Genomic DNA, 10242 nt, shown 5'->3' on the forward strand with positions numbered 1-10242 from the left:
ATTATGGCTGATTTGCTATCCAATGAAGTTGGGCATTTGGATGAAGAATCCAAGAAACGTTACCGAGAGAAGTTGAACCTTGTTGGCACAACGGATCCGTACCTTTTACCGAGAAGCATGCTAAAATCACCTGAGCATTTTGCAACAGCCGACCTGCCTGATCTCTCATATCCAGATATTTATAATTACCTCGTCGATTCACCATCTCCGTACACTGGAAAGGACCTTAAGGCATACAAGAGTCTGGATGCCTACAAGTATTTTACAGCAGGTTTTGTGCATGATGGGCTGATATGGCAGATTCCAAACAAGAATCGATTTCTTCTCATGACCAAGGTAAGGAAAAAGCACACACAGAAGAGCCAGGAGAGGAGGGCACACGCCTACTGTCTGTTTACAAATCCGCGTGGCAGTAACAGTGTGATTGTGAAAAAACTACTGAAGTGATTCTAATGAAAACTCACATTGTTAAGCTTTTTTTTATTACAAAAGGCCTCTTGTTCAAAAATGCTTTTAATTTAAAAAAACTGTTTTACAAACTTCATATTGAAATTTTCCAATTTTTCTTTGCATTACATAATTTCAAAAAACTACAATAGACTTAGTGAAACAGTTTTTTAATTAAGCATTTTTGAACAGGAGGCTTTTTGTAATAAAAGATTAGCCTGAAAATTTATTGTGTTCAGTTTGAGGATGTGACCAAACAATATCAAAAATTGCTTTGTAAAAAACTGTTTCCAGGAGCTTCATATTGAAATCTGAGAAATTAATTCCTACAATAAAACATTACATAATTTCCAACTATTCAGTATAGAGCTTATGCAACAATTTCTACAAAAATACTTTTTAGAATTCATGCTTGATAATTCCTTTTGGTCTCTTGCTCAAAATGAACCAGGTTTAAATTTTCAAGCTAATTTAATGAATGATTCATGAGAAAATTTACCAAATGCCAGGTAAAATATGCATAAATGGACAGTAAGAGGTCTAGCCTTGTATATTATATCCAAATTAGGGACTGATAATAATATAAGGTATGTCATATTATCTGTTTCAGGTAAAACACTCTCAACGGATGAATGATCCTCCCCTCAGACCTTGGGTAGCAATAGCGAAAGATGGTCAGATCCTGTGCTGCCACTGTACCTGCATGGCTGGATTGGGTGAAACATGTTCACATTCAGCAGCATCCCTGTTCGCCCTGGAGACATTAATACGTATGAAGACGGCCACTTCATGCACATCACTACATTGTCAGTGGCTGAAACCATCAGCATCGCACATAGAATATGCTGAAGGATGCAATATCAATTTTGCCCGTCCAGCCCAGAAACGAAAGTCAACTCCTGAGGAAAGTGCTGCGAGAAAACTGCTGAATGTTCCTCCACCAACTGAAGAGCAGAAAGCTGCCTTTTACAAGGCTTTGTCTGAATGCGGTGGAAGACCAGCAATTTTGAGCATTGTCCCCTCCCACTGAGGATATGTTGGTTTGTAAATCCGAGAACTGCAGCATCAAAGCATTCCACATGAAATGTCTTGGCATAAAACGAGTCCCACAACGATGGTTTTGCCCTAACTGTAAGAAGTTGGAAGTAAAACAGAAAAAGTTGTTTCTGTAAGATTCTTTCCTGGTATTTATTACAGAAAAAATATGGATGCAACATCATTACTCAAATGGTACAATTGGGTCGGATAAATTTGTAAGTGCGCATGACACTTGTACAATTTTATCTAATGTAGTGAAACCACTGTCATCAGATAACAATAAAGAGATGGGTATGATATTTTCCATCATGGTATACTTTTGTCTTGCGAGTCCAATAACTCTCTCTACATGGATACGGACAGCAGCTAATCCTCTGGTGCCCTCAACATCTAGTGGATTAAGCTGTTTTTTACCTTTAGTAAAAGCGGGTATCTTGAGGTTGGTCTGGTGCAAACCAATAGAATCACCGACATCGAATCCCCTGTCAGCCAAGATCAGATTGCCTGGCAGTAGATGGGTCAGAAAATCGCTTTGTTCGACAACAAACTTGTCACTGGCACAACCACCCCAGCCCTTGGAGATAAACGATATGGTACCTTGTGGAGTAATGCCAATCAGATATTTCATTGTATTGTGAGACTTGTAGTTTGAATAAGTTTGGGCCCTGGCTTTCAGATCACTCGGCCGCTCGATGAATATCTCGAAACAATCAATGACGCATGCACACTTGCTGAATTTAGAACGAAAGGACATTGGTAAACTCAGTCTAAGCTGCTCACGCTCAGGCCAAACCACTAGGGTTGGAACCAGTATACTATGCATGACATGGATTACATTTCTGAAACTCCTGGAAATACTAGCAGTGGAAACATCATATGTGTAAGCCAAGTACTGAAGGCACAGATTCAGCCTCAGTCTGAGTAATGTCACAAGAAATTGACTAAAAGGACTCAACTTCATATTTTGACTAAGATGAGGTGCAATAAAATTAAACATTGTCATCATAATCATGTATGATGGCAGACCAGTCAAAAACGTTACTTTGTCATCATTACCCTTGAAAGATTCTTCATTCCATGTACAGCGTTTCAAACTGTCCTTCAGTTCATCAAGTTCTGCACGCAGATTTTTACACTCTGCAGTGAGGGAATCCATTGCTTCCCCAGTGATATCCGTCTGTGTGCCAGTAGTCACCATGCCTTCTTTTCGAATCTCAGCGTGCACCACATCTTCACCAGCGGGTAGTTGATCATTTTCACAAGGGACAGACTGGGAAATATTGACAAGTGCTGCTGCTGCTGCCAATGCCCTCTCGCGGTCTCTCTTGCGCTGCTTGAGATTTTGTCTTCTCTCAAAGATCTTCATTGAACATTTGAGTTTTCGTTTGTGAGGTGACTGGGTATGCTCAAATATACTTGGCACATAGCCTGGGGATAGTGGATCTTCGCTTTTTGCACCTGAAACAATTAAACAATCACATTATTCATAATGACTACCATAAATAATTAAGCACGTTGTTGAAGGGGATATACCCAGTTCAATTTGTTTCGTAATGGCATTTCAGGGGTGAATAGTTTGTTTACATACCTGATATGAAGTGCTCATTGCATATCCTTGTGTAAATCGTAGGTTTCCATCGTTCACAACGAATCGCCGCGATCCATTTATCGCGTTTTTTGATGTTTGCCGGAAATCTATAGAAGCTAAGATTTGGTTTATCGCCTCGTCTATTGCTACATCCAACAGCACAGCAGGTTTCCGGCATTTTCAAGCTCAAATAGCAGCAGATGTAACAAGAAAGCGTGTGTGAGTCGTTGACCGGCACTGAACTGGTGACCGGCAAGATGGCCGCCAAGCTAATGGGCGTGGCTGATGACGTCAGCTGCAAAGCCTCTATAGAATAGAATAGATCTTTATTGTCATTGTCACACATGTACAACGAAATTTAAAAAGTGCCAACCGATCAGTGCATAAAATAAAAAATAAATAGAATAAAAAGATTAAAAAAATACAAGATAAAACCCCACAGAAGAACATACACAGACATAATCTTTTTTTTTTAGCAGCATTTAATGTGACTACCGCTGTAGGGTAAAAACCGTTGGCGAATCTGCTCGTCCTTGACCTAATTGATCTGTAGCGTCTGCCTGATGGCAACAGTTCGAAAAGGGAGTGGCCAGGGTGGGAAGTGTCCTTCAGAATGTTCTGTGTTTTTTTGAGACAGCGGGTTCTGTGTAGGTCTTCCAGTGTGGGGAGAGGGCAGCCAACGATCTTCTGTGCTGTGTTGATGACCCCTTGGAGCTTTTTCCTCTGAGCTGCAGTGCAGCTGGAGTACCAAACACATATACAGTACGTTAAAGTGCTTTCTATGGAGCAGCGATAGACGGACACCAGCAGTCTTTGTGTAATGCTGTACCTCCTAAGCACCCTTAGGAAGTAGAGTCTCTGCTGGGCCTTTTTTAGCAGCTCAGAGGTGTTCACGCTCCAGGTGTAGTCCTCCTCGATGTGGACTCCCAGGTAGCGGAAGGAGGACACCCTCTCCACACAGACCCCGTTGATGATAACTAGTGGAATGTCCGTTTTATTTTTCCTCCTAAAATCAATGACCAGTTCTTGGGTTTTAGCCGTGTTTAGGAGCAGATTGTTCTCTCCGCACCACTCCGATAGCTGCACCACTTCGTCCCTGTAGGCAGACTCATCCCGCTTTGAGATGAGCCCCATCACGGTGGTGTCATCCGCAAACTTCACAATGGTGTTGCTGCGGTGGGCGGGGGTGCATGTATGTGTGTAGAGCGTGTAAAGCAGTGGGCTCAGTACGCAGCCCTGTGGGTAGCCGGTACCAAGACTGAGAGGTGTGGATGTATGACGGCCCACTCTCACCCTCTGGCTGCGACCCGTCAAGAAGCTCTTAATCCACATGCAGGTATTGTGTGGAAGTCCCAGGCCCCCCAGTATGTCCACCAGTCTGTGGGGGAGGATGGTGTTAAAAGCAGAGCTAAAGTCCACGAAGAGCATCCGCACATAGCTTCCCGGCTGCTCCAGGTGGGACAGTGCAGCATGGAGGGCTGTAGCTACTGCGTCCTCTGTGGATCTATTTGCCCTGTAGGCAAACTGGTGGGGGTCAAAACCTCTGAGCAGGAGTGATGTGATGTGACCCCGTACCAGCTTTTCAAAGCACTTCATCACCACCGGGGTGAGTGCGACTGGCCGGTAGTCATTAAGGCTGGTGATGTGGCGTTTCTTGGGCAGGGGGACTATAGTGGAGGATTTTAAACAAGATGGGACGGTGGACTCGGTAAGGGACTGGTTGAAGATCTTTGTGAAGACTCCAGCCAGCTGATCTGCGCAGTCCTTCAGGACACGCCCAGTGACGCCGTCAGGACCCGCAGCCTTCCTCGAGTTGATGGTCCGCAGCGTGCGCCTCACCTCGTGCTCCTTCACTGTGAGGGTGAAGCTGCTGCGGACTGTGGGATGTGATGTGGCCGCTTCAGGTGGCTCGGACTCGAACCGGGCAAAGAAGGTATTAAGGTCCTCTGCCAGTGAGGCGTCCCCTTCAGCAGCTCCGATGGTGGTTCTGTAGTTGGTGAGATGCTGGACTCCCTGCCACAACTGCTTGCTGTTGTTGCTGTCCAGGTGATCCTCAATCTTCCTCTTATAGGCAAGCTGGGCCTCTCTGATGCCTCTCCTCAGGTTGGCTCTGGCTGTGCTGTAGAGAGCCCCGTCCTCAGACCTGAGGGACAGGGCGGTGTCCCTCTCCTGCAGCAGCCGAAGGACCTCCCGGGTCATCCAGGGCTTCTGGTTGGGGTATATTCGTATAGGTTTGTCCACTGTGACGGTGTCTGTGCAGTGCTTGATATAACACAGAACACTGTCTGTGAACACGTTCAGGTCCCGGTGTTCGAAGATGTCCCAGTTAGTCCTGTCGAAGCAGTCCTGCAACTGCTGAGAGGCGTCATCAGGCCAGGTTTTAACAGTTTTAGTGATGACAGGAGCTGATTTCCTGATGGTGGTATATGCAGGGATTAATAGCAGACTTAGACTTAGACTTAGACAGAACTTTATTGTCATTTTGTCAACACTAGGTGTGTACAAAACGAAATTTCGTTGCATACGGCTTTCAGCAATGTAGAGGTATTTCGGCTGGTTAAAAAGAAAAGTGACCTTCTAGCAGTGACATGTGGTCAGACTGGCCCAGGTGAGGTAGCTGTTTTGCCCTGTAGCCGAGCTTGATGTTGGAGTAGACCTTGTCCAGAGTGTTAACTCCTCGAGTGGCACATTTAACATGCTGGTGGAAACTAGGGAGTGTTGCTTTCAAGTCTACATGATTAAAGTCCCCTGCTATGATGTGGACTGTGTCAGGATATCTGCTCAGCTGGCTGCTAATACTGCCATGCAATAGTCCAATAGCTAGCTTAGCATTAGCCTCCGGAGGTATGTAAACAACAGTCGTCATGACTACGGTAAATTCACGAGGGAGGTAAAAGGGCCTGCATTTATTATTGCTATTATTATACCGCTAACCAGTACGCTGGGCGTACTGGTTAGCACGTCTGCCTCACAGTTAGGAGGGTGCCGGTTCGATTCCACCTTCGACCCTCACTGTGTGGTGTTTGCATGTTCTCCTCGTGCCCGCGTTGGTTTTCTCCAGGCACTCCGGTTTCTTCTCACATCCCAAAAACATGCTTGGTAGGCCGATTGAGCACTCAAAATTGCCCCTAGGTGTGAGTGCGAGTGTGGATGGTTGTTTGTCTCTGTGTGCCCTGCGATTGGCTGGCAACCGGTTCAGGGTGTCCCCCGCCTACTGCCCGATGACCGCTGGGATAGGCTCCAGCACGCCCGCGACCCCCGTGGAGACAAAGTGGTACAGAAAATGGATGGATGGATATTATTATTATTATTGCTTTAATTGAGACACATATCACAAACCGGATTCGGTTGAAGTTGGGAAATAGATGATTTAAATTTAATGTTTTCAGAATAAAGTAATTAAATACACTAAAAGATGGTTCAAATATTCAATATTTATGGTTCTTTGTGGTTAGACTACTTGATATTTTCATGGACATTTAGTCTGACTTTTGTTAAATAGTGTAAATGTCATTTCAATTGCCATAAATCCAACATGAATACCAAATGTATTTTTGATAAATCTAATGCATGCCTTTAAAACAATTTTTGAAGATATTTCTGAATTGCCCATCAAGACTGAGATCAGTTGATTAAATAAGTCTGTGGTGTGCTGTTGCTTGGTTAGATCAAAAATCTTCCGCATGACTTTTTCTACACCGTAAATAACTGCATCTACAAGTAGCCCCACTGGCTTTTCACCAGGAGGAGGTAAGAAAATAACTATCCACAAACTAGATAATGTTCTCATTAACATTTACTTGTACTTAATTGTACTATTCTATTACCTACAGGCGAGGCTTTGTTTTTTATTTTTTTTGAAAGTGAGTTGTGTTCACTTTTCTTCAGGGGGCCCAAATTTCCGAAGGTCCATTATTGTTGAACAGCAGCCTGATGGGGATGCATGCCAGGAAGCCATCTCTTTGCTCAAACATGCTACAGACACTTCCTTAATTTTCCAGAAGATGAGAGAGACCTTTCAGCACCGTCAGAAGCTTATCAATGACCCAGACAAAAGTCTTGATATCCTCTCCATCTTCCTAAGGCAGTCTTTAAGTGGCATTGTGATCAACATGCTAACATGTTTTATGTGTAAGAAAGTTTATCCCAGCAGTCAGGAGTTGATTTCACATTTAAGAGGTGAACATGGTTATTATCCTGGACCTAAGTTTAAACTGTTTTGTTGTCAGCCGAGCTGCAGACTTCAGTTCCAAACTTATGCTGGCTTTAGAAAGCACCTCAATACTGTTCACAGCAATGTTGAACAAATTGCTCAAACTTCAGCTGTTGCTTGTTCCTCTAGTGATCCAGTTTCACATGCTTTGGAGGACCAATTTAACTCAAATCTTCCTCAGAGTTCTTCCAGTGTTCTTCCAGTGTCTAGTTCTTCCAGTGTTCCAGAGAGCAGTGATTCAGGACTTGCCAGGGACTTATCCAAAGAAATGTGTGCATCCATCGTGGCCAAACTGCAGGGTAGTGGCATTTCTAACAGTTTGGTATCCTCACTTGTAGGAGATTTGGAGGAATTAACAAGTACCACCAAGTACTTTTTATAATGTGGCACTTAGGCCCTCTTATTTATTTATTTATTGTGTTATTTGTTTATTTATTATTTATTCATCACTCTTATTATTCATTGTTTGTGCCTTCTTGTTTTTATTTTGTGTTGTTTGCTTGTATGTATGTCGTGTACTATGTCTTGTCACCGTGGGATAGTGGAAACGTAATTTCGATTTCTTTGTGTCTTGGCATGTAAAGAGGTTGACAATAAAGCAGACTTTGACTTTGACTTTTGACTTTGACTTAGTGTAAAAAAAAAAAAAGGTTCAAAATCACGAATCTAAAGTACTATTAACCAATGAACAGAAGTCGACCATACTGTCTTACACAGTAAGACAAACAAGTATTGACCTCATTGATATGCATCCAAAAGGCAATTGTGAGGCGAATTCTTGGGGAGAATCGACCAGTGATGATTATCCTCATGCCAGCTTCAGGCCATGTCACTTTGTATTAGGACTGAATAAAATGGACAAAACTTTAGGCCACTAGTTGCCCATCCCTGTTCTCAGATATGTATTAGATCCAGATGGAGATACCACGAAATAAAATGTGCAGTGTTGATCTCTTGTCTCATAATTGACTTTGGCTGTCAATCCAAAAGGGTTTAAATCATAAGCAAAGAATAAAGTAACTGGTCTCACTGTTTTAATACTTTTCTGATCACATGTACATGTACTCTGTCCGGAAGAAGGCCCAGCAGAGGCTGTACTTCCTGAGACAGCTCAAGAAGTTCAACCTGCCGCAAGAGCTTCTGAAGACCTTCTACACTGCCATCATCCAGTCTGTCCTCTGCACCTCCATCACTGTCTGGTTTGGATCGGCCTCCAAACAAGACAAGCACAGACTGCAACGGACAATCAGGACTGCAGAAAAGATAATTGGAATCAACCTCCCATCTATCCAAGACTTGTACCTGTCCAGGACCAGGAAACGTGCAAGGAACATCTCTACAGACCCTTCTCACCCAGGTTGCAGTCTGTTTGAACTACTCCCCTCCTGACGGCGTTATAGAGCTCGGTACACCAAAACCAGCAGACACAGAGACAGCTTCTTCCCCCAGGCTGTTGCTCTGATGAACTCACACCACTCTTAGAGTCTCAGAGTCATTACTGTGCAATAACATCCTGCTCTCCACACCTTTTTTGAATTTGTCTACACTGTTTGTACTATGTGTCCTCTCTGCATCCATTGCAGCCTGGTCATCCTGGATAAGGGACCTTCCCATCTGTGGTCTCTTCTCAAGGTTTCTCATTTCCCCGAGCTGGAGTTTTGAGTTTTTCCTGCCCTCTTGGGAGTTTAAGATCAGGGGATGTTTGAGAATATTTGCCATTTTTCACATGTCCTGAGTGTTGTTAGTCACCTAAATGTTGAACAGAGGCTGTGATTTACCGAAGTCAAATTCCTTGTTTGGCACGCTCAAACATGGCGAATAAAAAACTCTTGAATCTCTTGAATCTTGAATCACATTCAGGTGAATGCTGTAAAACTGAAATGAGCACTGCCTCACAGTAAATATGAATGATGACAAAACTAATTCAAGGCACAGAAATTCAGTTTCCCAATGGCCAAGTCTCTTGTACCGGTTTTAGAACTGTTTTCTTAGAAAACTCCTTTAGGTCTTTTTTTCCCTTCAGAATAACATGTCACCAAAGAAGTATGCCAGAGATGTAATGATGAGCCTAAAGAGTTAAATCATTTTAAAAGACAACTAGTCATTTTGCCCTCGAGAATTAAAAACAAATCTGCTCCCTGTTGAAAAACAACACTGAGGAGTCATAAATCTATGGCTGGAGTGCAAGGATTCATACTACGTGACAGCAGCATATTACTGAACAGCAGTGAATGATCACGTGTTCCTCAGTATCGTACGTGTAATTTTACGCATGATTGCCTTTGCTTCCATATTGACTCATGTGCTATTTACCTTGGAGAATCGGATTAAATGTAATGGTTTACGGACGACGTGTTCTGGCAATGATGAGTGACGAGTCTGTTAAACTTTGTTTAAAGCACTGATCCCGATTTTGCCAAAGATAAATAAGAAGCGCAGTCATCGCTCTGCTGGATGTACAAGTCACGCCTCACTACCATTATGAGTTCAAAATAAACAAATCAAAATCCCCAATATTACAAAGGTGTAATATTTGGACGTGATGCAAAATTTACTTTTAGAAACTGATCTCTGAATCTGCTCTTCAATGTGTTAGTATGATATACACACTATAAAAGTACTCAGAGATTTAAACATGTGTGTACTCTAGAGTGTGGAATGTGTAATCAAATGATCTTCACAACTGACACTAGGAAATAACTTTTTAATTCCACATACCTTTTTCACTTTGAGTATTGTTCCCACCTTTTAAAGGTAGCATACTTTGAATCATTATGACCGATAAAGAATGTTCATCTGCATTTGTTTTCAAATCTCAGTAATGTCATTACAGACCAACATTAATTGAAACAATGTTCACTCACTTTCACTATCTTGAAACAGGCATTCTAGCCTCAGTATTTAGGCTCAGGGCTATGTTTCTGCTGTTGAAGTAAACGCCCCCCTCTTGCCTACT

At 42.9% G+C, this 10242-nt stretch overlaps 1 long non-coding RNA gene across 1 annotated transcript; it reads left to right on the forward strand.

Annotated features, from left to right (window-relative positions):
* The first annotated feature begins 5 nt into the window (after positions 1-5).
* Positions 6-1244, forward strand: LOC119123419. Its single transcript, XR_005098053.1, has 3 exons — positions 6-27; positions 938-956; positions 1058-1244. It is a non-coding gene; the product is annotated as an uncharacterized LOC119123419 (long non-coding RNA).
* Positions 1245-10242: the final 8998 nt, after the last annotated feature.

This window comes from Syngnathus acus, chromosome 1 (genome assembly GCF_901709675.1).
Source record: "Syngnathus acus chromosome 1, fSynAcu1.2, whole genome shotgun sequence".
In the NCBI taxonomy this organism is placed as follows: Eukaryota; Metazoa; Chordata; class Actinopteri; order Syngnathiformes; family Syngnathidae; genus Syngnathus; species Syngnathus acus.